At 46.6% G+C, this 27,357-nt stretch overlaps 1 protein-coding gene and 1 long non-coding RNA gene across 7 annotated transcripts in view; one reads left to right on the top strand and one right to left on the bottom strand.

Annotated features, from left to right (window-relative positions):
- The window catches only part of LOC144153677 (thiol S-methyltransferase TMT1B-like), a 226,703-nt gene that overhangs the window by 185,065 nt on the left and 14,281 nt on the right, over positions 1–27,357 (top strand). The gene's annotated exons all lie outside the window — the stretch shown is intronic.
- LOC144151738 (uncharacterized) lies at positions 7,685–16,579 on the bottom strand. Of its 3 annotated transcripts, none has more exons than XR_013318957.1 (5): positions 16,373–16,579; positions 16,173–16,239; positions 12,242–12,414; positions 9,805–9,964; positions 7,685–7,787 (listed from the first exon to the last, which is right to left on the bottom strand). It is a non-coding gene; the product is annotated as an uncharacterized LOC144151738 (long non-coding RNA). The 3 variants fall into 3 exon arrangements; XR_013318956.1 differs by having other exon boundaries at positions 12,199–12,414; XR_013318955.1 differs by having other exon boundaries at positions 9,805–12,414.

Here is a 27,357-nt window from a genome sequence, read left to right on the forward strand (position 1 = left end):
GGTCCGGCCTCATCTGCTCCCCACGCAAGTCCGAGCTACTGGTGATTCCACCAAAGAGGTCAACCGGAAGGACAAAGGGAGACAAATCCGAGAGAGAGAGAGACAAGATCAGGATCAAGACGAGAAGCGGCCTCACGACCCCTGAGGTCGAGAAGATTCGGGTACTCGGCATGCTAATCGAACGGAAGTAGGTGAACGGCGAGACGGTCAACCGAGTGACGGCCAAAGTGTACGCGGCCATACGACTCATAAAGAGAGTATCAAACAAGAAAAAAGGAATGAAGGAGGAGAGCCTCATGAGACTCGTACAGTCATTCGCAATAAGCCACGTTACGTACGTGGCAGCATTCCACAACTGGAGGCAATGCGAGCGGAACAAAATCAACGTGCTGATACGCAAGGCGTACAAGGCGGCACTCGGGCTCATCGACGGCACGAGCACGGAGAAACTCCTGGCCCTCGGCGTGCACAACACGCTGGAAGAAATAGCAGAGGCGCAAAGAACGGCGCAGCTCGCGCGCCTTACAGAAACAAGAACAGGAAGACAAGTACTAAGGAACCTGGGCATAAGCCTGAGGGAACAAAATAGAACAGAAGAGACAATCCCAGAAGACATCAGCAGAAGGCTACGAGTACACCCAATACCGAGAAACATGAATCCAGAATACAACAGGGAAAGGCGAGAGGCGAGAGCCAGGGCACTCATCGACCTCCACGCCAGGCACGAGTGAGCCGTATACGTGGACGCGGCCGAATACCCGGGAGACGAGAAAGCCTGCGCAGCAGTCGTAGTCCAAACCACGACAGGGACAACTAAGGCAGCAGCAAGCGTGCGCACACGGAGGGCGCATCGGGCAGAGGAGGTGGCCATCGCCCTGGCCATCGCCGACACCGAGTGCCCGACCATACTCAGTGACTCCAGAACGGCAGTACGCAACTACGCCAGGGGAAGAGTGAGCAGCGACGCCGCGCGAATACTGAGAGCGACAAAAATCGAGAGCCGCCGCGTGGCGATCAAATGGTTCCCTGCACACATGGGCGAAGACTTATCGGAAAGAGGGTACGCAAACCACAACGAGACGGCGAACGCCGTGGCGCGAGGCCTCACTAACCGCGCTGCGGCAACTGCCGCCGTCGATCCAACGTGGTGGTTGGAGACCAAAGACAACATAACCACATACAACGAGATAACGAAGTGGTACAGACACAAGAGGAGAACGATGCCACCGCCCCACCCGGGCCTGACCAGGGAGGAAGCGGTACTATATCGGCAACTCCAGACGGGGACGCTACCCACCCCAGCCCTAATGAAGCACGTGTGCCCGGACGTGTACACGAGTGACCTATGCCGCACATGCCAGAAGGAGAGAGCCACAGCGGCTCACGTCCTATGGGACTGCAGCAAAAATCCACACGAAGCGGCAACGAGGAAGACGATCCCGCCGCTGCTAGAAGCAGCGACGAGGAGCTACGACAGGGAGACCCAGATCCAGGCCGTCCAGCAGGTCTCGGCCGCACTCGAAAGGCAGCGACCCAGCGAACCCGAGGGAAGACTGCCGCTCCAGACCAGGGGCAGGCGTGGTCGACCCGCGGAAGTAGCGGGGCCGCGGCCAAAGTAGAGGCGACACCAACCGAGACGACGTCAAGGCCGCGTCGCGGCGAAGTATCCTAACAAGACCAGGGCGACAAGCCGTCTGCAGGCACTATCAATAAAGTTATCGTACCGTACCGTACCGTGTTACAATTTCCTCTTCTTCGTAAATACACACAGAAAAAAGAGTGAAAGAAAAAAGCCGTAGTAGACAGCTTAACAAGGCCGCAGCCCTCTTTCTACTCAAAAGCAGCATCGTGACAAAGCGAACACCGTTATAACAAAGTCAACCAGAAAAATAAACAATAAAGAGCTTCCACTAATACATTTCTTTGTACCACAAGTAATTCCCATTTTCTTCAACGGCTGCACAAAACTAAGCAAACAAGAAAGCAGACAGGAAAAAAGGCTAACCTCAAATTTTGCTACATAAGCAATGTAGTTGATGCTTCGAAAATGTGTACACATCAAAATAAGTGCACTCAAACGTATTTAAATGAGAAGCCAGAGTATTCAGTAACCCCCCTTTACCAGTATCCAAACGGGCCGCAAAGGCCACCCAAGGTATTTTATTCCTTAAAAGTTAGATTTTTTGGCCGAAACTGAGCCAGATGACGAATATGGTTTATACAGGTGTTTCTACTTTAAATGGGGCATGAAGGCAGAATGCTAGTTCTGATTCGTTTGAATGTCTCGTTAGAATTACACTGACTTTTAACACAAACTTCACTCCCATAAGCTACATACGTAGGAAAAAAAGAGGATGGTTATGCGACCGACTAGCTCATTTCCCGCGCTAGAACCCAAAGCGTATTATGGGCAGCTGTGCAATTGGCTGAGGCGGCCAAAAGCAAACACAAGTCAGGCCAGGCTTATATATTTTGCAGGATGAACTCATTACACTTAAATGCACATTATTTTTATAGCAGTAAGAATGGTGGGGCTAAACAACAGAAGCTACAACACTACGCTGTCCACGCTCGCTCTGTTTTTGAGTGGATTTGTACCTGGTTTATATTTTGATTTTGATTTGATTGTGGGGTTTAACGCGCCGACGCAACGCAGGCGATGAGGCGCGCCGTAGTGGAGGGCTCCGGATTAATTTTGACCACCTGGGGATCTTTATCGTGCGCCGCTGTTGCGGTTGCGGTTGACAGAATCATTTTGTGAAACATTGGCTATGCTTGACAAACAGCGTCAAGTAAGACAATTTCGCTTGTGCGAATCCGTCAGTGTCATGTGAGACAACCCAGAGGGCAGGACTACGCTGTGCAGCTGTATAAAGCTAATGCGCGCAGTATGCACTGGTGCTTCTAGTACACGTAAACATAAAAGCACTAGTCTGTACTGCATGTACTATGCTTGTTATAGCTGCACAGCGAAGTGACATTGTATTACGTGACCCTGTTTGCCGAGCCTACCCAATGTTTCACGAAACGATTACGGTCAGCTGTCACAAAAATAAACCACGTGCAAATGCGGTCAAAAACCGAGGGAGCGTGAACAGTGGTCCTTAGTGGAATTCTGGTGCAACCTACGAGAACTGGCAGTAAATAAGGCTTTCTTCCGTACACGGGAGCCCTAGTCGGCCTACTAGTGTTTGCTTAAAGACTTGCCCATGGACAATAAATCTCACACGTCACGAAACACACTATTCAGCCGGTGAATCAGAATTTGGATTTAAAGGGGCCGTGAAGAGAAAATGCATTAACATAAACTTAATTTTGTCTGCTTGAATGACTTATGAAGACCATAAATTCTAAATATTTTCACAATTCGTTGTTTCTGGAATTTAGGAGATGTCTTTGAAGTTCTTGTTTTGAGGCACATCGCAAGCGGCCATGCGCGCATCGCCGGTCGGCAGCGCAACGAGCAGGGACATCACAGTAAGAAAAAAGTTAAAAAACCCTTGTATATATTGTTCTGTACAAGTGCAAACCCGATATTTCAAAAATAATGCATCCTTTATTCGTTGCCACAAACAGTTTTCTATCGACGTGACCAGTGTCACGACCGCTTCAGTTGTCTGGCAGCCATTGTAGCAGAACTCAGACCTACTGGCTGTTTGAACAGTTTGTAGCCAGTTTTCCTGCTATAGTTCACGTTGTTTGGCTGAAGTTTCTTTGGAATCTTACCTTTTTTTGTATCACATGGCACAAAACCGTCCAAGCAAAAAAAAGTGCCCCGCGTGCGATTCGGACTTGTGGCCGCCGGGCAAGCCCAGTGTTACGGCCAGCCGTAAGTCAGACCTTTACTTACTACACTACCGACGTGAGAAGCGCGCATGGTAGAAAACTGCGGCATAAAAGCCGCTTCGCATTTGTAACCAAGCACTCTGATGTGTTTTCATAAATTATAATCCACCTAGAGCTTTAACTGCCAGCTTACTGTTTAACGTTTCTGCAGTAAGCGAAACGGGAGCGTATACAATCAACGAAACAACGTTAACAGCATTTTTTATTGGAGGAAACCGGAAACCAATCGAACTTCCTGATGGTGGAACTCGGCCACTCGGCATGACTCAGCACTCGGCGGCTGTGATTCTCACTGGCTATTTTTGCGCTTGACGAGTAAATGACGAGTTAGTTAGTTCAGACTACTCGAAGTTTCTTTGATAAACGTGTTTATGTAGTAAATGCTCATTTTAAGTTTTCGGTTAACTATCTCGTCAGGTAAGAGGTTTAATGTACTCGCAACCCCATTACAGCCTATGTGAGACAGACATCGGCAGTTTATACTTGTGCGAAACAGTGTAAACAGTTTACAAATACCCAGTTTACTTCGAACGTGGCTACTTCGGCCTGTGCCACTCGCCGGCGTTGACTGAAAGTTCGACCATGTTGATCAGTCGTATCAGAGATTAGACATCTCCCGTTCAGTTGCTGGGTGAGTATCATCATGGCACCGATGTTGTCGCTTTATCTCATTTTTTGCGAGCCCTGTCTATGCCAACATGCTGCGCAGATAAGGGGGACTATGATTGGCTCCTTACCAAGACGTCACTTCACAATTTGGTGAGGAAAGCCACGGTGAAAGCGTAACTGCATTTTTTCCCTATTTGCCGATATCGGGCAACGAAACGGGTATGCATTATTTGTTTATCATGGTTCCACAGATATAAGTAACAACACAACATATTTTTAGACCTCTTCCTGAGCCCTTTAAAGTTTTTTTATTTTCTCAGTGAATAAAGCATTGCTCGCTGTCGGAGAAGTGCTTCTGGCACTATAAAACACCACTCATAAGAATAAATCGAAATTTTTAAGTAAATAAACCTAATATAGGGAGGAATACTTCGAAGTACCGCAAACAAGTTGACGATAGTTTAAGTTGGAATACCAAACAGAATTATACAGTAGCATTTTCATACGCTTGAGGCAATCTATATTCTAACAAATACTGTAAGCGACCCTTTTTCTCCCTGCACCAAAATATCTAAAAAGCTGCAAGTCTTGGATTGCATAACAGTTTAATCAGTTGAAAAAGCAAACACTAGAAAATATTGCAGCCACAGGTTGCATAATCAACTGCTGCTTGGCAAAAAACCGTTCAAAGGCAGTCTTGAAAGCAAAATTATAACTTAAAAATTAAAAGTTTTTCAGGCAACCTCCTTTCAAATGCAGAAATTTTGAGAAATGCATTTAAATAAATGTGCATCCTATTTTCCAACTGCTCTGGTGATCCTGTCTGATAATTGATTGATTGATTGTAGAGTTTAACGCACCGACGCAACGCTGGCGATGAGGCGCGCCGTAGTGGAGGGCTCCGGATTATATTTGACCACCTGGGGATCTTTAACGTGCGTCGAAATCTCGTACACACGGGCGTTTTTGCTTTTCGCCTCCATCAGAAAGGCGGCCGCCGCGGCCGGGAATCGAACCCGCGACCTCGTGCTCATCCTGTCTGATAAGCATACTGTGCTACGATGGTGCAGCATATATCATCACGAGCTTGTTTTTAAAAAAAACTCATTCCATTTGATTTGTCGAGTTGCTGAAACCAGTTGCTGGCAGCCTGCCTGGCTGAAGAGCCTGAGTGAAAAAGTTGTCGGTGCGTCTTAAAGAGACCCTGCAACACACTCTGTGCAGTGCAAGTAAACCTGCGCGACGTTTAGATTACACTGAAGGAAATATCTTAGCTAAATATTACAGGTGCACGTGAAGCGGTAAGCGCGGAAACCGCCGTGAAAGACGCGAAAAAACCAGCCGCGCTCTCTTCAATTCTCCTCATTATGCACCTCTAGCATGGCCTAAACGACGGCATTTGGGGCATGGCTGTCCTATTGGCTGTCGCTGGTAAACTTCGTGGCTTATTTCTCGCTTTTCCTGTGACGACCAACCGTCGTCGGCACTGTGTACCAACCTCTTCTCTGCCTGAACCTATACGCATACTTATGGTCTTTCCTTTGTGTTTTCAGCGCACGCGCAGTTTGAATGACGGACTCAACATTTTCCTTTGAACAAGACCATTCGACAACAAAGGTTTAGTGCTTCAAAAACTCCCTACCAGCCTGAGTGCTTGCTTGCGAGCAGGCAGCCATGCCTGCTTTTTTGTGCCACCAGACCGGAAATAGACTCATCCACGTTGCAGAGAAAAGGAGAAAACTCGCCAGCATACAATATATCGAAGGCCGCCGAAAAGCGCCACGAGCCGCTCCCCTCACCGGGAGAGGAGAGCGCCAAGCTTTCAAGGCGTTGTCCGGGGTCGAGTTGACAGGGGACAATTATGCGCGACTTCTCATCGCTTGTAGTTTCGGTGACATTGAACAGATTTTCATAATTCTTGCGGGAGAAGATTGCTGGGACAATAGACTTTACCTCAAAATACATTCCGAGTAGTCGATGGTAAGTGTTGTAGGGTTCTTTTAAGGACTGTTTAAGAAATATTTGGTCTAGCTAGAAGAAACCTTAAATACAGCCCCCATGGTCGTGGTGCTGCATGGTGCTGGAAGTGAGGTCCTGTGATTCTATTTGTCCCGACCTCCTCTCTAGCAGCGTTTTACCTTCATGGTCTGTAAATTGTGTGTTAACTGTACATCATTATCAAATCAAAGGCTCTTTAAATTGCGTCATCAGCAAGGGCCACAAAATTGTGTTACGGTTGTTTTTTATGCCTACCATGCGCACTTGAAAGTTAGTAAACTTAGTAAGGCTACATTAACAAGGCTAGACAGCTCAATGCGAAGAGAATAAAATGCATAAAAATAAGGAGATAATGCAGCCAGCCCTGGTGTACAGCTGATGAGGTTGGGGAGTGTTCCCAATGTGCGTAAAGTGGACTGTGCACAGTCGGAGTTGGCACCCAACACAGCATTTCTTGCGTGGTATAAATTTTAACCATCACGGGCATGACTATGGTGCAAAATGTAGTTCTGGATTAATGAGAACTGCTAAGATTTTCCAGTCATATCGGCAAGATTATTTGTTTAGGTAATATACTTCCCAGTTTTGATACATTCACTGCTTGAGCCTCTTGGTTCATTGCTGCAGAATGCTATAATATCAAACACAACAAAAAATAAACAAGTTGAACAGCTAGCTAAAGAACGGGGGGGATATGCCTTTTTGTAACCACTGCGTGAAGCGCTTTTTGCCGATGAAAAATTTTGTTTATGGGTATTCTAAGGTGATATACCTTTGGTATAAGTGATATTGCCAGACGCTTACAAAAATAGAGTGGAAAGTACTATTTCTGCAACATTGACTTGTGCTGTGCTTGTTTTTGTTTGTCTGCAGCTTCCGAAAAGCTGAGCTTTGTGAACACCAACAGGGCAGACAGTCCCTTTACAAAGTCTTTAAGTGGTGATGGCCTCACGTCTTTCCACAAAACAGACTGCAGACCTCTCACTTAGGTACAGATAAACACATGCTTATCCTGTCCTCCTTATACTGCCATCAAAAATATGGCTTAATATGAGAAACTGACGTATGTCAAAGTACAGCAACAAATAAGACCCAGAATGCTTGTCTTCTGTAAGTGCTTGTGCAAACCTACAAGAGTTATACAATGATAATTTATCTAAATTGTAATATTTAGCCTGACCAATAGCATATAAACTCCGCCAAAAGAACCATCATAGAAAAGAAGTAAAATACCTGCTTTCATCTTGATTCACTGGTCCGCAGCCTTTGCACCAACTACATCAGCGTCGAGTGCACGCTAATGCGCATCCTTTCGCTGCCTGTCTACTTGACGCCTGTGACGGGTTGACGTTGAACGGCCACATGGAAAAGAGGTCAGGCACGATTCATTTTGTTCATGCTGCTTACATTCATTCTACACGGTGTGTTCACCGCCCAATCAGCCACACAGTCGAGCCGATACCGTTTGTGTGGTAGGGGAGATGCGCGAGCAGTGCCGTCGATAAAGTGATTCGTATGCGCTAGCTCGGTGTCAACATTTAGCGCCAGTTTCCTTATTTCTTGCATTGCTCCAAACGACCGTAGCTGGAGTTCCAAAAAGTTTTCTACTATAGCTTGCGACAGTATTGAATGCGGTAATGGCATGTGCGACGAGTTGCTTATATTACCATGTCACCAAGGCCTGCTGCGAGCTTATTATGGAGTGTTAAAGAATTTGAGGAGCTTTTGCGACAGTATTCTGATGCATTGAATGCGTGCCCATCCTCAACCCGAGCTTCCAATGAAGTGAAGATTATGCAAATGGTCTGGGCTGAAGTGCTTGCGAGGTGTGTATGCATTATAATTAAAGTGCGACGGTGACGAATCGTTCATTTGGGCCGACGAAGATGACGCCGATGTTTTCCAAGTGTTTTTTTTATGATGCACACGAAGGGGAAATTAGAAACAGAACAAGCTCACGGAACAGGCTTGGTCGTTAAGGAACAGGTGAAGGTGAATAAATAGTTGGAAGCCCACAATTACCAGTGGCCTTATGCACCACGTTCACTTCCAAACACTCAAAATAGCCCAGGTTGTGCCCAAATGGGTGTGTATAATCCGTAAAGTACACTGGGTGAACTCAATAGGGAAAGTTTCAAGCACCAATTAAGGTTTTAAGCATGTGACGTGGCGTGAGATGACAGTGTCAACATTGCATCGTCCACACCTGCAATTAAATGTGCACCGCAGGCTTGGTACTGATTCACCCCTTCATAAATGCCTTTTTGTGAATTCGTTCTATGCGGCAATACCGTATTCGAGCGGTACCCTAACTTTTTTTTTGAAAGAGTCGAAAACCTGGCCTGTTGGTTTTCATCGTGTGGCCTGTTCAAGGCACGCAGTCGTAGGGAGCATGAACAGCGCAGTCCGGCCTCGCGAAGCGAAAAAAAAGCCGGCTACTTGTTATGATAAGCCATATGTAAACCTACGAATCATGCAAAAAAAAAGCGCCAGCCACAAAATTGTTTTTGCCTACACCACGCCGCATACCATGCTTTGCGTCGGAGAATGCGCTGTCGTCGTGGCAGCTTTTAACCGCTCAAATGGAGTCAGCGCCCTTGTGAGGGTAGCGCCGTTGTGCGGTTTAGAGGCCACTACATACACCCTATATGATACTGGGTTCTCCCTTTTTTATAAAGTCTGAGGTATTATGCCTTGAGCCAAGCCTGTGATATTTCCACACCGTGGTCTCTAAATTATTTTAGGTTCCAATATAGGTGGCATAATATGAACACTGCACGTCCGAAGGCAGGACAACCGTTGGTCCTTAAGGGTAACAGAGTGGATCCCTAGAGAAGGCAAGTGTGGCAGAGGGCAGCAGAAAGATGGGCAGATGAGATCAAGAAGTTTGCGGGGATAAATTGGTCGCAGTTAGCGCAGGACCATGTAATTGGCCTGCAGTGGGCGTATATAGGCTGATGATGATGATGAATAGGAACAGAAGAACTTATTCATATACACCCACTGCATATCTGAGAACCCCATAATGTTTTGCTCAGGAGGACGACTGGGTTCTTATTAAACAATCCAAGTTATTTTAGGTGCTGTTTCTATCCATTTCATAGTTCTCGTAGAAAACCTATCACAACTACAGAAATTCCTGTTCTACAACTGGACTTAATGGCGTGGCAGACAGAATACCTAAGAAAGAAAATTGGTCAAAAATAAAAAAATCATATCTGCCCTAGATGTCCAAGCTTTACCAAGAAACTTAAGGGCATGATAACAAAAAGCAACATGATAACATAACTCGGCACCTAAGTTTGTGGCAAACAATAAAACCTTTTTAGTCCTGCCGAAAAAGTAACTAACCTCTGGAGCAAGTCAAGTGTAGTAGCTGCTGGCTCAGCATACTCCCGGTTGAGTCCGCAGCACATGAGTAGCAGCAGGCAAGTTGCCTACCTGAGGTTGGTCAGTTCCATGTATAGTGCCTCTGGCTCGCAAAAACAGCAGCGCCACTGATAGATGCTGCCTGCAAGCCATTGAAATTACTTGTGATAAAGCTTGCCTTTCAGTGGTTGGGTAGCGGCATTTGATTCAAAATAAATCCTGGGCTCAACGCTCGGCAATTCGCTATGAAATGTGATGTAATGCAACAAGCAGTTGCGGCAACAAGGACGACGTGCTAAGTGCTCTCTGCTGTACCCGCAGGTAGTCTGGTTGCCAGATCAACCTCTCCGAGGATCCCGCTTCATCACCCGCCACCGTGGTCAAATCCACGCGCGCTTGGCTGGTGCTCCGCACGTGTGCGTCAAGCGTTGGGCCCATTGAAACCCTGCTGCGTCTGCGCCATCTGCAGCCTGCTGCGTCTGCGCCGTGTGCTGTAGTCATCAGCGTGGGTCTCAAAAAGAGCTTCCAAGGCACCGCCAGCGGCACTTGGTAGCAGCAGTTGCGGCAACAAGGACGGCGTGCTAAGTGCCCTCTGCTGTACCCACAGGTTGGTCTTGTTGCCGTATTCATTCGCTAAACGTCTTAACAGCTATTCATCAAAATTTATTCTCTTGAATGATTGCCAGTTTGGTTTCAGATCAGGGCGTTCTACTAAGCTAGCCTTGCTTTCCTTAACTGACTACATAAAAAAATCCATTGACACTGGGAATTTCGTGGGTTTCAGCAAAGCCTTTGACACAATCAATCACGACGTTTTGTTCCAGAAATTAGAAGCCAACGTGGTAACAGTTCCAGCATTAACGTTCCTAAAAAGCTTTCTATTCAACAGACAGTTTATAGTATATGTGGCGGATACTTTTTCTGAAATTAACATTTAACCAAGGTGTACCCGAGGGATCTATTTTAGGTCCGCTGCTCTTCAATTTATATATTAATGACCGTCCTAACTTACTTCAATCTTTTCATTGCGTCTTGTATGCAGATGACACCACGATATCTTTATCTGATAAATCAATAATTTCTCTCACCTCGAAATTAAATTTTGCGCTCAATAATGTGTTAAATGGTGTTATGACAATTACTTATTTACTAATCCGGAAAAAATAAAATTTATGATTTTAAGGACTCCTAAGGAACAGATCATCATCCTCCGCGACCTAATTCTCGGACCTCACCCCATTGCTTCGTGTGACCATACAACATTTCTTGGCATAGTGCTCTACCCTAGCCTCACGTTTTGTTTTCATTTCTCTTATCTTAAACAAAAAACCGCATTTGGCATCTGCGCATTATAAAGGCGAGACCCTCTTTCCCACATCAAGCAATACTATCACTGTATTTTGCTTTCGTTCACAGTCATATTAATTCTGGCATTGCCTCTTGGGGTAACGCCTGCTCTTCCCACGTTTCATCAGTTCAACACACTCAAAATTAATGTATTCGCATTATCACTCGCAATTCACATCGTTCCTGAGCTTCAGCTCTGCTTCGTGAGAATAAAATTTTATCTCTAAACAATTTATTTCACTACAATTTAGGCTTCTTTTTTTACAAGTTACTTCACAGTTATATTTCATACGATTCCATTGATCTCAATCGCTTAAGGACTAAAACTTTCACCAGGTTTGCCGCCAATAACAACTTCTTATTACCGCCTGTGCATACTAATTACGGCACGAAAACTTCCCGCTTCGCTGCAATATCATTTTAGAATTACCTTCCTTTTGCCGTAAAATCGTTATCGTCTATAACAAGCTTTAAAACTTCCTTCAAAATTTTTTGTTGTAATTAACTTCAAGTATCGACTTCCATTGTTTTTTTTGTTAATATTGCCATTTACTTCTCTATACCCCTACAGTTACTGCTTTGTACTTCATTGTGTTACTGTTGCTTCGAATATTGTGCATTTATATGTAACTTAGTTTAAACCAATGTTTGCTAATTATAAAAGTATGCAGTTATTTGTACTTCTCTTCTCTCTTTATAGGTTTGCTCATGTTTATTTCTTAATCACTGCTCCGACAAACTCACTTGTTGCGTTTTTATAGAGGGTTCCGTTACAGTCTGCGGACTCTGGGACCCTCTTCTGTATATTAATATGTTTGTATACCTTTACACAGAAATAAATTTGATTTTGACTTTGAAAGGCCAACTGCTTTAAGAAATGTAACCTCTTGAAAACTCATTTCTATTTATTCTGCCTAAAAAGACAGCAAGATACAAAATATGACAGCTGACATACATGCATACATGGCACAAACGACCATCAAAAATCGGCGACTCTGAAACCGAAATTGAGAAGAGTGCGGACATTACAGCCAGGCTGAAGAGACGTCGCAGCCGGCAAGCCGGAGCAAACCTGTGCACAGCCGCTTCACATTTGCAGCAGGTCCACGGGAAGCACACCAAGCAGAGCTTGACCGGTTCCCCTGGCTGGCTGGGGGACCAATCACCTGGTCAGCTGCAATGTCACTACCGCTTCATCGCAGTTTGCATGATCCATTGGAAGGTCTCACGTTGTCTGCGACGGAGCTTTTTTAAACATTTCCAGCATGATTATCAAGGCATTTCATAGGGCTACCAGTAGTGCCCCAGTTGCTTTGGTGATACGCACTGTACGTCCAAAATAAATCTTGCGAAAGCCAAATATCAGTGCAGTTGGCCTTCGATTAGCCCGCCTGGAGTTTTTTAACGTGCACATAGCCCTCACAGTGCGCGTCAGGCTGGTCTAAGGCAAGAAAGCGCACGGCTCCTGAGCGTGCTGGCGACATCTGCTGATAGCTGATGGGTTAAAGATAGCTTGCCATTGCGCGTGCGCGGATCTCGGATAGGGTCTGGCTGATTATTGCTTCGCATTGGTAATTTGCAGACGCAACCAGCCACGAGGGGCACTGGTCCTCCTCAGTGCAAGCCGTGAGCGGTGACAGGCCAGATAAACGCGTCGTTTGGCGCGGTGTATAGACCCTTTGCAAAAACGCGGACAACACTGAGAATTCAGCGGTGGTAACACTGGTGGTGAACGCGACGACGCCATTAGAAAGGAAGCAGGTCGTAGCAACGCCGTTGCGGTTGCGCGTTTTCGCCCACGGCTTCACAAGTCTGTTGCCACACGACGCGTATGCAATTACTTGGACGGTGGACGGTAGCTACCCCATAGCCACTCTGTGCTCGCAGCCTTTTTGCTTCCTTTCTAATGGTGGCGCAGCGGGTGCACAGTGTTGCCAGAGTGGCTTGCTGCTTTTCCGCCAACGATTTGGCCATTTTGCAAAGGATCTATTGTCACCGCAGGCAGTTGCGTAATCGTGCAAAACGACGAACGTCAATCTTCTGAATCTCACCCGTACCAAACAAAACGCACGCCACAAGAATTCGCTTCAGATCTTTCGGTCAAACCGTTTGTGTGAATACGTAACTTCCTGGGGTGATAATGCACTGCGTCAAATTACCCGCTAATTTCCGGTGTCACCGCTAACGGCTGGCGCGCAGAAAAGAAGCACCCGTTGCGGGTGTTGGTGTACGCAAATTTGACAAGCCCGAGCTAAATGACGACCAGCCAGGGCCTGTCCGAGACCCGCGTACGCGAAATGGCAAGTTATCTCTAACCCAGCATTTATCAGCAGATGTCGCCACCATGCTCCGAAGCCATGCGCTCGCTTGCCCTATACAAGCCTGACGCGCAGTGTACACAAGACTTTTAATAAGGTAAAAGCTTGGGCGTGTTGGTATAGAATTCTCGGAACAGCGCAAAGGGACGAGAACGAGGTGTAGACCCGTCTACACCTCGTCCTCGTCCCTTTGCGCTGTCCTTTTAATACTTTACCGTAATAAACATGTGTTACAGAAAATATCAAACGTCTAACGTTATGCACAGCATGCCTTTGTCTCTGAGCTACTGGCAGGTCAACAAACTAATCTGGGTGGCATGAATCTAAACACGCACGCAATTAACTATTTAAGGAAGTCTCCAAACAAATCATAGAAATGCACAAAAAATAATATGGGGTTTAATGCGTGAAAGCTACACCTCAGCTATGCGGTGTGCTTTTGTGCAGGGCTTCGAATTAATTTTGACCACCCAGAGACCTTGCACACGGTTCTTTTTTAACAGTCATACTTCACACAGTTCCTTCAAAAATTAGATCTGATACTGTACCGTCACGGAGAGTCTAAGCTGAAACGACAGTACGGCAGCCAAGACCTGCCAAGAGGGCAGGAGGAAAAAAACGGGCAGGAGGAAAAGAAAGAGGGAACAAGAACAAAGTAAACACCATCTCGTGTCACCAAAATATACCTATGGGTTGCCATTTATTTTGTTCTTGTTCTCGGTATTTTTCTTGTGCAATAATAAATAAAGTACTTCTGGACAGCCATTACTGCACTTTTTGCGGGCTCTGTAGCATGAGTGAAAAAGCGCAAATTATCCGTCAAAAGGGCGACATCTTTGCACTGGTTAACAATGGGCTCTCCATGGGAATCAACGTAAATAGGCAGGGGCCCTGTGATACCCCGGGGGCAGTTACTGATTTCATTTCAATATCGTTCTTTAGGTCGTCAGAGAGCACTGGTGTATCATTTGCTTCTTTGCGGCACCTATACTCTTCGGTTATAAACGAGCGAGCTGACCTCGGCACGCTGACAAAGCCTGAGAAAGAATGCTCAACAGACTGCCCTATTCTTGAAGTGTTCCACAATGTGTTGGATGGGCTTCATACGTCTTGACTCGTGGCTCCCACATGACGGCCGAGAACACAAAAAGCAACATTGTTTGTTTGTCTGCAAAACATGGGTCTTGAAGGTTTGGTATTTCCTGAAAACCACACTGCGTGAACTAATGGAACAAAGCATAACCATAAGCATACTGCTGTGAAACACAAAATATTTAAAGCAGGTGAGCCACGCAGGAAAGGTTTTTGCAGCTGCAGCTTTTTATCCGGCATTGCTATCTCCAAATGACATTTCCATGAAAACGCAAGCATCACTGCAGCCATAATTCTTCTGTATATGTTCAGTAGATCAGCACTTTTCTACTCCTGAGAGAAATATAGCTGTGTAGTTACATTTTTGGCGCACCTGTACCCGTATGACCTGTACAGAGGTCGAAACTGCTAACAACAACGGGCGAACGCGTGGCCTTCGATACATGCAGCGCAGCCTGCTGATAGCCACCGGCGTGACCAGCGAGATTAGATTACGGCGCAATGGCGGCTTCGCATGTAAAAGCTATTGCTGATGCTTCTGTGTTTTGTGGGGGCAAGGTTCGAAGCCGAAAGACCCTCACCTCGACCGCCGATAAAGCCTATAATAAACGTTATACTACGCTGATAGCCAGTGCCGTCTTTTTCGCGCCTTTGGTATGGTTCCGGTACAGAAAAAAGTGGAATGTGGATTGGGCACCACCATTGTAACGTAGGTTGTGCAGGAAAGGAGAAAACATAAGGGTTCATTCAAAAATTGTTTCAAGACGCTTATTATTGGCGCGGAACCAAATCAGAACGATACCAAAGGTCAAAACAAGACTGCGCTGGTTATCAGCGTCAGAAAATGTTTAACATAGGCGTTGGCGACGGTCGTGGTGATGGACTTTCGGCGTCTAACCTCTCTCCCTAAAACAAGGAAGCATCGGCAATAGCTTTCGCATGCCTCGATGCCGCAGCGCCGTCCCATAATCTCGCTGGTCACGCCGGTGGCTACCAGGAGGCTGCGTTGCACTTATCGAAGTTTTGACCTCTGCAGCTTTGTTAACACAGATATGAATTGCGCTGATTACGACAGTGAGCTACGGCATATACGATTCAATAAGATTCGTAAAATCAGAACTGGCAGCTTGACTCCCGAAAAAGATGTGAGAGTATAACATATTTAGGAAGCAGCAGCAAATACTCGCCGCAGCCTTGTAAGCGTGCTTCTCAAAAAACTTTACACTGTAATCAGAACTGAACGTGTATGCGGCGCTTGGACAGTTTTACTGTACTGCGGATGTATCCCAGAAAACTACGCGGCAGTTATGGCCAGTGTAGGCTTGAAATGGACGCCAATTACGACCTACGGCTGTTTAGAACCGCCAACCAACATCAGATGCTCTCCCGCGCCAGACGCATAAGCCTCATACGCGTGTGTTACAGCTTCGCAAGTCATTTCAGGTTTCATTCGCAATACCAAGCAACGGCGCCGATTACTCGTTTGAGCTTGCAAGGCTCGTAAATGTCGTGTTTGCCCTAAGGTCTCTCCACAACCAACCTCGAGGGGAAAGTCTTAACACATCAAAGAAAGCAAAAAAAAGCTGCGCTTACCTTCTCCAAAAGCACGACGAGTGTCTCGCGGTGACGTCTCAGTCACCGCGTCGCACAATTTCCAAAGCTTGGTTCAGCATCAGTGGAGAACAAAGTAAGGTTCAACCAAGGTGTTGGTTCAAATCGCCCCGCGACGCAGCACCATAGAGAAAGAAATACTGGTGGCAGTACTTCGAAGCAAGCAATAAAATTACGCTTACCTGCTGTCACCCTATCTGTCGATCGAGCAATAACTACGAAGGTGGCATTGATATCAAGAAAACGCCGCAAACGCGGCGCAAACGAACACTTATCCCGCCCACACCCTATGCCAAAGCGGAAACAACACAAACCAGGCGCGATGGACCGATCGACGAAATCGGTGCCGTGTGCCATTGCAACGCCGCCTGTATAAACATTGCCTAACGCGTGAGCGAAAAATGGCCAAACAGCCACTCTCCAGTTGCTCTCTCCTACCCTCCCCGCTCCCTAGCCTTCCAGCGTGCTTTCGTGTCCGCCAGCCAGCGCCGCTTCTCGGAAACTATGCAAAATAGTGGAAAGTTTGTTCAGCGTTCCCGAGGCGGCGCTCCTACGCCTTCTTGTTTTTCACCATGCCTGTCTGTCTTGGTCTGTCACTGATAAAACTTCCTTTGTCACGAAGCAAAATCCCTTGCGCTGCCGCAGGCTGATGCCGGCTTTGCGCGCTTATCTACTCGGATCACAGGCCCTGAAGTTTTCTGAGTGGGGCATCACACCTCTATCACACCTGGGGCATCACACCTCACACCTCTATTTAGGTATTGTTTTGACCCCGCTGTTCGCACTCCGCATCGGTACGCGCTTCTAAAATTGAGGACTGTACTGTAGAAGCGCCCGGACAGCGTGGCGGGATCCCAGCTGCTTATCCTTTTGTGTTCTATTATTTTCTGAAGTTTACAAGCACGTGATATAATTGGAAATTAATCGTAGAAGTGAGCGCTTGAACAAAAAACGTGCACGCAATTTTTTCTTCTCTAAATACTCCAGAAAAAAAATATCAGTGAAATAATGGCTGCCCCATCCGAAAATATCGTTTTCTGTTAGCTATATGTCTACCCGACAATCAGTATGTTCTTACACTATTTCAGTCCGCCTCCGTCTTTGTCTTCGGAAAAATGCAGCAAGTATGAAGCGAGCGACACGTTGAACGAGATCCCCACTGCGCCACACAACTAGCGCCCCGTCGCGGCTAAGATGTAAGCGAAACAGCCATTGAAGCCCAGCAGGCAAGCTGACAGACGCACGTCGTAGAAGTGGGTGCCACGGTGTAAGAAGAGGTGACCGAACGACTGCAGCGAGTGGCCGCGACGAGCGCACTCCGTTGCGCTCGCAGTTGCCCGTCTCTCCACTGGATGGCGGGCCCCGTTCTAGCCCTCGCGAACGGCCGTTTGTTGAGCGCATACCGTAGTTGAGCTATCGTTATTCGTTACTTTGTTCCCGCTATTTTATTTGTCACACCTCGAGTGCGTGCTTTATGGCCTCATGAGGCACCAGTGACACGGGGAAGTGCTTCGTTCCAAACTGCAACAGCGGCTATAAGTCGTGCAAGGAGAAATTCTCGCTCTTCAAGCCGCCCGCAGACGCCGAGAAACTCGCGGCATGGAGGCGGGCGATCCCACGAAAGGACCGTGTTCTGACACAGAAGGACCTTGTGTGCGAGCGGCATTTTGCTTCACATTTCGTGGTGAAGACGTGAAGTGCCGAGTACAACGGACATATCCTCATGCAAGGTGAGCGTAGAGCTACGTTAGCGAAGGACGTGGTACCATCAATTTTTGATGGATGCTCCGCTTACCTCACGAAGGAAGTGAAGCCTTCGAGAAAACCGGTGAAGCGGAAAGCTAACACCAGTGAGCTGCCAGCCAAGTCACGCCGCCTGTCTCCTGGGAATGGAGAATGCACTCACAGCGCAGCAAATGCGATTGACAATCCACCGGAAGGTGATGACAACACGCTTGACCTAACAGAGAACAGAACTGGAACTTTAGAGCTTCGGCCATCCGCCTTTGACGTACTTTTTGAAAGTGCACAGTCCGCGCGTCTTCCCGAATCCTCTTGGCCGTACATCGCGTGGATATTGAGGGCATTTGAGATATTGTGTACTCGAAAATGGCTGTGAAGCAAGAATCTAAGCAGGAATCTGGCGCAACGAATCTCTACATAGCCAAGGCAGTGCACATCAAAAGCGACATGAGTGTGAACATTGTTCTGCTCGGGAAGTCCCTCAAACCTGTCTCCGCTGCGGTAAGTGCGGGCGTGACGACCCTTTCTGATGTGGAACAAGTTGTGAACGCCGTAGAAGCAATCAAGGTTTGCTCAGGAGGCCCTAGCATCAAGGAATATCCCAAAGCGGAGCCCGAGTGTGCTTATGGTGATCTAGGAAAATGGAGGCATTCAAGGTGCACAATTGCAGTGGCCGAAGGAGGTGTCTGCAAGGCTTGCAGCTCTCTTTGTGACACCCTCCGCATCCATACGTCTCGTCAGGTGGCCAGAAAAAAGGAACGCAGGGTGCTTCAGCGCATTAGGATACCGGTGCAGCCTAAAGAAAGGGGAAAAATTGAAACACTCCGCAGGGCCAAGACGTCACTGACAAGGTCAAAGGCACGTCTTTTGGCAAGGAACAAGGTGCTATTGATGGAACTGAAGCAGTCGAAGGACAAGATGAAGTCACTTCAAAATGAAGACCTCCAACACCGCCTGCAGCAGCACGACATCCCGTCAGCACAGCTACTTCTGATTTCAGAGTGTCTTTCAGCAGCAAAATACACAAATAAGAGGAACAGAAGATACACAGACGACTGGCTGTTACTGTGTCTCCTTCTTCATATCCGCAGTTCCTCTACATACTCGTTCTTGACGAACAATGACATCCTCCCGCTGCCCTGCGTCACCACCATCAGAAAATACGTCAGCATGATGGGGCTGAAGTGTGGCTTTGATAAGCGGTTTCTGGCAGCCCTCGCAACCAAGATGGCAACCAAGAGTCCAATGGAACGAAGAGGAATGCTGGTGCTTGATGAAATTCAAGTCAGGAAAGAACTGGCCGTGAATTCGAAGACTATGACATACTCCGGGTTGGTTGACCACGGGCAGGACGATAAAGACTGTAAGGAGCTTGCCGACCATGGACTTGTATTTGCTTTTGCTCCATTTGCTGACAGCTATCTCCAGCCTGTTGCAGTTTTGCATCAAAAGGACCAACGAAAGGAACTGTGCTTTAACAGCTGCTCCTCCAATGCATCCTAAAACTTGAACAAGCTGGAATACGCATCAATGGAGTTGTTTGTGATGGTGCGTCAACCAATCGTAGCATGTGGAAGCATTTCGGAGTTAGTGGTGTTTTGGGAGGTACCACTAACTCTTTTGAGCACCCATCTGACAGTTCAAGACAAGTTTACATGCTCTCAGATGCACCGCATTTATTTAAATGCATTCGAAATGGTCTCTACAGCAAGAAGGAGTTCCACATCAATGGGAAGTGTGTACAGTGGTCATGCTATGATGCTTTGTATGTAGCAGATACAAAGCACGCAGGGGACGAAAGAGTATGCCCGAAGATCACGTACAATCATGTGAACCCTTCAAACATGTTGAAGATGAGAGTGAAGCTGGCAACGCAGATATTTAGCGAGTCTGTTGCTAAGGGGCTTCAGTTCTACGCCAAGCGGGGTACGCCCCGCTTGTACGATGTGGAGCCCACAGTGCAGTTTACTTCACTCATGAACAATCTATTTGATGCCTTAAATCGTCGGTTTCCAGCTGAGGGAGTGCGACTTGGTGGAAATGACTTCCAAGTCATCGAAGATGCATTACGGTGGCTTGACACATTGGATGAAGAAGTAGTCAGTGGAAAAATTCACAAGGACTTCTTTTTGACCCCCTCTACTGCAGAAGGCCTCAGGGTGACTTTAAAGTCAGTTGTTCAACTGTCAAATTATCTACTGACTGAGTGTGGCTTTGACTACATCCTAACAGCAAAGCTTAATCAAGACCGCCTCGAGTGTTTCTTCGGAACGATTCGGCAAGCTGGAGGTCAAAACGAACACCCTACGTTCCCAACATTTCTCCAGCTTTATCGCATGCTTTCCCTATACACCCTTCTCAAACCGCCGAAATTTTGGGAACTGCACGGTAAATGCTGAAGAGAAGAGACCTTGCATCACTATTGGTGATATGAGACTGGCATTTCAACAAGGTGAGCAGCAAACGAACAGGCTTGATAGCCTGAGAGAAAGACTCGACGGACTCATTGAGGAAGGAAGTTGGGAATGTGAAGATATCCTGGAGCATGACTACAGGATGGCAGGTACTGTAGATTGCATAATCTACTATGTCACCGGTTATCTTTGCCGAAAGATTAGTAACAAGACCGTGTGTGTTACCTGCAGAGATGGACTGGTGAAACAAACTGGATTCTGTGACATTCCAGAGGCAGATCTGGTGAATTGCAAAACACGTGGTAAGCTCATTCATCCAAACTTGAACATCTACTACCTCCTGAAGGCAACAGAAAAGGAGTTCGCAAAACAGCCCAGCGACAACTGCGTGTACAGTAAGACACTGGATCATTTGCTGCTTACATATCCTTTCATGTTCCCATGTTCCCTGCACAAAGTGGACGTAATGGCGAAGGTTCTGCACTACTACATTTCCATGAGGCTGCGGCAGCACTGCAAGCAGCAGCGACAAAAGGAGGCAAAGAAAAGCCAAGAAATGAGGAAGCGGTCCAAGCTTGTCTAAGTTGCTCTGTGCTTTACAGTGACCCTACTTTTTTACTTTGAAGACACATTAAACAGGCAATTAAAATTGAGAAAATCTGTATTATTATTTAGATACCACCCAAAGCATAAAATAAAAGCCTACCATTTTTTATTTGCATTACCAAGAAGTCAAACCCCCAAAAATGCTATGGTTGCATGATTGATTCACGATACTTGCTAACATTCTGGAAGTAAATGTAGCTTGTTAGAAAATTAGGCTCGGAAAACAACAAAAGCGTCTTCCCAGAAACCTGCTAGCGGTAGCGTATGTATATGTATTGTAAGCTGAAGCTGAAGTAGGAAGTTTTAGCAGACGATGCAGCCCTATAATTGTTTCGAGCGCGGAAGACAAAATGCGCGAGAGGCCGCGAACTCCCGTTGTGACTGTGCTGATGATCGTTGTGAGCGCCAGCAGCTAGCGAAATCTCTCGAACTAGTTGCGCGGCAAGCCCTTGTTAACGATGTAAGGAGAAATGTACGATCATAATGAAGCCCAACGCTACTTACTCGCGGCGTAGCAAGCCGCAAGCCCTCCGTCCTGACAGGGCCGCTTCGCGGAGCGGTGGTCCGTAGAGTTCCTGTATATGCTCCCTACGGGATGCTCCCGTAGGGAGCATATACAGGAACTCTAGTGGTCCGGAGTTAGTAGCGCCATCTCCTATCGCGCCGGAGAACTGCGTTCATTACGGGGCCGCGCTACAATAGCGCCGTTCGGTCACCTCTCCTTCTTACACCGTGGTGGGTGCAGCGTTCGCGACTCGCGAGCAGTGACGTAAGGCGAGATGTCCGCCGGCACGCGCCACATAGCGGATCAGTGCCTGAACTAAGCGTCCCTACCCACGGCCTCCGCGATCGGCTGCCGGCGGTGCGCCGTTGCTCCGGCCGTCCCAATCGCCCGGAGAGAGCGTAATTCCGAAGAGGCCGTTTCGCTGCTTTCCGCCGCACTGCGGCGTGCAGAGCCGATTGTTGAAACGAAAGCCGGGTATTCTGCAACGCTTCTCGAAATGGCGTTTCTTCAACTTTCGCGCTTGGTATCGCAATAAAAAAAGCATAGCTGATGTTATGAATGCAAAGCGACTCATAGAACCTGATAACAATGATTTTATTTTACCTACGATTGCAGCTATATGACTTCTCTAACATGTGCCGCATGACGCCTTTGACACACGGACAATATTCCCTACTACCAATGGAAAATTTCTGGTGCTTAAATAACATTCGGTTCTCTAAAAGTTGATTATTTTTCAGGTATTTCTTATTCAGGCTTACGTACTTTATATAATCTGCATGGTCAATGCTGTTCAGGAGAGCGCGGGGCGCGATCGCGTCATACGCACGACGGATGGCTGCGCTCTTATCTGGCCTTCGAATTAATGCCTGTTGGGTGGAAACACCCGTCATATTTTTCGGATGAACACGTTTAAAGAGTATTACGTTGAGCGATAGCCTCAAAGATATGGCAATCTGTTCTACACATGTGCGTTAAGCAAGCTACAGTTTCAATTTCAGTCGCAACAAATAAAACAACTTGAAGTCAGATGCACCCCGATTTCATTGTATTCTTAAACGTATTTCGGTGACTACAGGCAAGCCCAATTTTCCCTATTTTGGACCCAAGACCCAAGACATTTAAATTTTCAATTACTGATATCGAAGCCCATCCATGTGTAAAGCAATGATAACAGGTTTTATGTTTGCTTTGGTCATGTACACACTGCAGCTGTATACAGAGGCCCGTTCTTCCACACGATAATATGCGAGACTTGTCCGTATGAAAAAAAAGGTGGTGACAACAGTGTTTGCAAAATAAATTTAGTGTGACAGCGCACAACCTGCATAAAAATCCTCGTACGATTATCTGCGTTTTAGGCGGAAACCGAATGCTTGTAATGCTGCTTTCTTTAGATAGTGACAGTGTGTCTTTCGGTTAGATAAAACTGCATGAAGAAGGAATAACACCATCATAAACGGCGGATAATTGTTAGCTGAGTTGCACGCCGCAAAATGCGAATATAAATAGAAATCTTGTAAATTAAAAAAAAGGCATGTGTGTAAGAATATAATCAATAGGCTGCATAACAGGTGTTCCTTGGACGAGGTACCAAGCAAAAATATGCAAATGTTCAACTTCTAAAAATAACTGGCAAAATGAAACACGGCGCCAATATAAAAATTACCACTGCACTCGATTGTTGTCCATAACCCACCCTATGCCGTAATAAAAATATAACTGCTGTTCCAACAAGCAAGCACCCTATAATTCTGTAGCCGAGAAGTTTTAGCACCCAAATATCCGCACACCCGAATGTCTGCACGGAAATGTCCTGCACCGATCAAGCGCAGCAATCACAGCGCGATTAACATTTCAGTGCTGTTCCTCGAAGCTTCCGCGACAAGCGGACTTTATGACCCGGTAGTTCGGTTTGTCAGCTCAACAAAAATAAAGCTGCAACACAGTTACTCGAATTCCGGCCGTAAAAACACACAGCAACTCAGGCCCCACAGAGCCAGCCAGGAGAGACGGTGCAAGCTGCCGGCTAACACCGCCACCTCGCGGCGCATTGCGGAGTTAGCCGCAATGTTTTTGCTGGGGGACGCGCCGAATGGGACGGCCGGATCAACGGGGCGCCGCCGGCAGCCGATCGCGGAAGCCGTGCCCTACCCGTCCCATTGAAAAGCGCGCAACGCGTCAGGCAATGTTAATACAGGGGGCGTTGGCCATTGTAAGAAACTCTATACCATGTGCACACAGAGCCCTAGAGAGCCGCCAGCCATGATGTGCGGTAACGAGCACCACCGCAATTGCACACCACGTTTGAATTTTCCTTCTACGAGGCGCTGTAGACAAACAATACTGCCGCGAACCATGCATTGGATTTGTTTATTTATTGTTGTGTTTTTAACGCCCGGCTGCACCGGGTTGTGTTATCTGCGTCCCAAGTGAAGCGCGTGTTCCACCCTTTCTTTCTTATGCCGCACGGGCTAGCTCATTTGAAAGGGCGATTGTTCAGCTTTAACGTCCCGAACCTAGAACACGGCCAGACTCGGCTCTCCTCCACCCGCGCTTCCCTTACGGGCTTCACATTGGGGCGTCTCGCTGCCTGCCGCCGCAAGTTGGTGGTGGCGCTGCTAGCCCACTGTTGCTACGACGCCGCCAAGCGCGTGCACAGGCGCAGCGGGCGCAACGTGTGTGCTGCAGCGCTGCAGCGCCTGTTACAGCCACATGTGTGACAACCTTCGACGCGGAAAGTGCATGGTTGCACATCCTCGGATGAATGTGCACTGTTTTCCAGTAAGGCTGCCAGCATTTAACCTAGTAACGTTGGCCAGCACTCATAGCGGCGAAAACTAGTGGTGGAGGAATGTGGAGGAATGGCTTCGTGTTCTGCAGGTTCAATTAAAGGACCTAAAATCGCTACAATCTCATAGGTGGAGCCTTATGGTAGTGCTGTTGCCTTTCAACAAGCTAGCATTATTTTATCAGTTGAAGCCTCATCGTTGAATTGCTATCCACTCAACAATCGGTTTTACGGTTTGTCAAGGAGGATTGCCAAGCTGTATATAAATATCCAGGCCTTACCAATTTTTCCGACAAATCAACCGGAATAGCTCGCACAGCGGGGCAGGAACACAGCTCACAAGTAATATATTTTTTTGAATCTGTAAACGACAGATGGGATCATTATTGTTGCAGAAAATTGTACAACCAGTCTGCCTTTGTATTTTTTTATCCGGATTAATTTTTATGGACTGGTGTTTCATACTTAGTTGCCTAAGGACTGTATTGTGCAGATTAGGGCGGACTTCTGGGAAAGTTTGTAATGCATCGCAGACCTACCATGCGGTCACAAATACGTAGGGCAGACATCGCGATGGTTGAACGTACGCTTGCGTAAGCACCTGCGGGACGTGAAGAATGCGCACACTGCAACTCAGCGCACATGGCTGGAAATGCGACTGCACGCCTCTCTTTAATGACACGTCAGGGATAGCAAAGCAGAAAACCCAGCTCGCAAGAGAAATTATTGGACTGCTTTAGATGGCTCGTCTTGTTCACACTTGCATAAGTATGCCGTCGTTGGGTTTATCGGCCAAATACATTGCGTATCTTGCCCCTGAATAATTCCAAACGGCCGAACAACAACGCATTTATCCCTACAATACATAATTCTGAAATGTTACTCAATATTAATGTTTTCGAATGAAATAACTTGACCCCAAACAAATCTTGCACGCATGTATCAATGACATTTCCTGACCTGATGTTTAGCTAATTACAAATCGTTCCTAAATTTCGAGTAATCAGCCTATAAAAGTGGTCGCTTGGAAATCGGCCTGATAAATGATTTCGTAGCATTCGTTATTTGCAGTAACTCTAAAACAAAAGAGTCACTGGGAGACCTGGTGATTGAAATAAACCGTGAAAAACCAATCAGACAAACTGCTGAAGCGGATGAGAGTGTGCAATCGGAGATTCGCTCTCCCAGTGCATTGCACTCTATATAATGTACGCAGAGAGATCATTATAGTAATTTTTTAAGCTCAACAAAACACGACCTCCTCGAACAGTTGCATGGTGTTGGTGCATTACCAGCGGAAGAAATATGAATAAGACATTTCTAACAAGTAACATACCACACTGACACATGACAGCAGCCCTTTTATTAGGCTGGCCCCGCGGCGTTCATTCATTGTGAAATCCTTCCACATGCTTCAAAACCACAAACATGCTTCTAGTGTCAGCTCTACTAGCACGGGCGTAAACCGGCAAAGCGAGAGTGATATGTTCCTAACATGATCCTATTGTGCTTCTGAGCGACACAATCTTTCCGATTTCAGAAGCCACAAGAACTTGCTTCGAAGCAATTTCTAATTGTAGATGTGTATTAAAGGAACCCTGCAACACCTTCAATACGCTCTTCCACTCTTTATTTGGCGTCTCAAGCCACTGCGAAAGCTATAGTTATCGCCAGCGCTGAGCGGCACTGCGTGATTTGCTCGTCGCACCTGATGCTCCTTCCATTTCTGCTTTGTTTGTGTGGTTTTTTTGCTATGGAAAAGCGTTCATTGCTGAAACTGGAGGAATACCGTCCAACAGCCTCTACATGGCCTTAGTGACGTAATTCGAGCCGTCGAAGAACGTCAAGACCGGGAAAGCGAGAAGAATGTTTTGAGCGAGTTTAGATGTTATCTGATGGGCAAAGAGCAGTAATTTTTGGCCGAGGTACTTTGCGACCCCCTAATCTAAGTACTGGCTTTGTTGTGTGACTACGTTCTGCAAGAATTTAGGATTTCACACAAAAGTTGAAGAAAGTGTTGCAGGGTCCCTTTAAAACTGCGATGACACTTGTCCAGACATACAACTGGGGAGTCGTCCTGCTGGCCACTGCGCGTTAAATATCCCACTGACCTACTACTTATGACCGCCTGAAGAGCCGCTCAGCTATACATTACGAAAGCAGCAATAGCTTACCAATGGTTTAGGAAATGCAGCAATAGTATAGAAAATTAAAGCAGTCCTCTCATCGTGTCCTTGACCTTTTACAACATAAATTATGTGCATTACCATTTTCCTATTTGTTAGCATCATGAATGAATACAACAGCCCTAAGAAATATTTTCTTCATTCAGACCAAGAACTCTTTTGGAAAGGTTATCTGCGGGTCATTTAGTAAAGTGCCCCGGACCGAACCTTTCCCCTGGCTACCTAGAACTTACAGGCAGACCTTCACCGGGGAAGGGCGGAGCGACATGCGCAATGTTGTTCTGCGCAAGCGATTACTGGTTTATTTACACCCCTAGAAAATTCACGCCGTCATTCGGTAAAGAAAAATAGGGATGTGACGGCTCTTTAAGACATATATTCTGTAAAAAAAGGCAGGTATGTCATTCATTCATTCATTCATTTATTTATCCGTCTTCAGTACAGATTAATTTTCTGGTCAATCTAAGCACGCAGTGCTGGTAAAGTGACCAGGCAGCTGGTGAAACAACACATTTTAATTCGGCACGGACAAAGGAAATATCGCCGAATATTGCGTTTTTATAATTTATGCACATCGCAGTTCGTCACAACAATTTTTCGAAGCTCAGTTCAGCTACCGTAAAAAACTTTTACTATTGTTTACAAGAACGTTGCCTGGGAAACACGAGTCCCTAATTCAATTGTTACAATGGTTGGACCTGAAAATAGTATTGTTGTGACATTTGCGCCGCGTGGAAAAATACGTACACAGAAAAATACGTGCACAGAGGACAAATGGCACGATTGGTTGCTATCTTCCTTTTCCCGTTTTCTTATGCCGATCTTTTTAGATGGCGGACCTCGTCTTCGGCTGCTTTCTTATCACGAACTGGTAGACTTTGAACAGCTTACTTGTCTACTGATCATACCACATCAGAAACAT

The sequence above is a fragment of the Haemaphysalis longicornis genome, unplaced genomic scaffold, assembly GCF_048455015.1.
Source record: "Haemaphysalis longicornis isolate Haplotype H1 unplaced genomic scaffold, Haemaphysalis longicornis Haplotype H1 scaffold_9, whole genome shotgun sequence".
NCBI lineage: Eukaryota > Metazoa > Arthropoda > Arachnida > Ixodida > Ixodidae > Haemaphysalis > Haemaphysalis longicornis.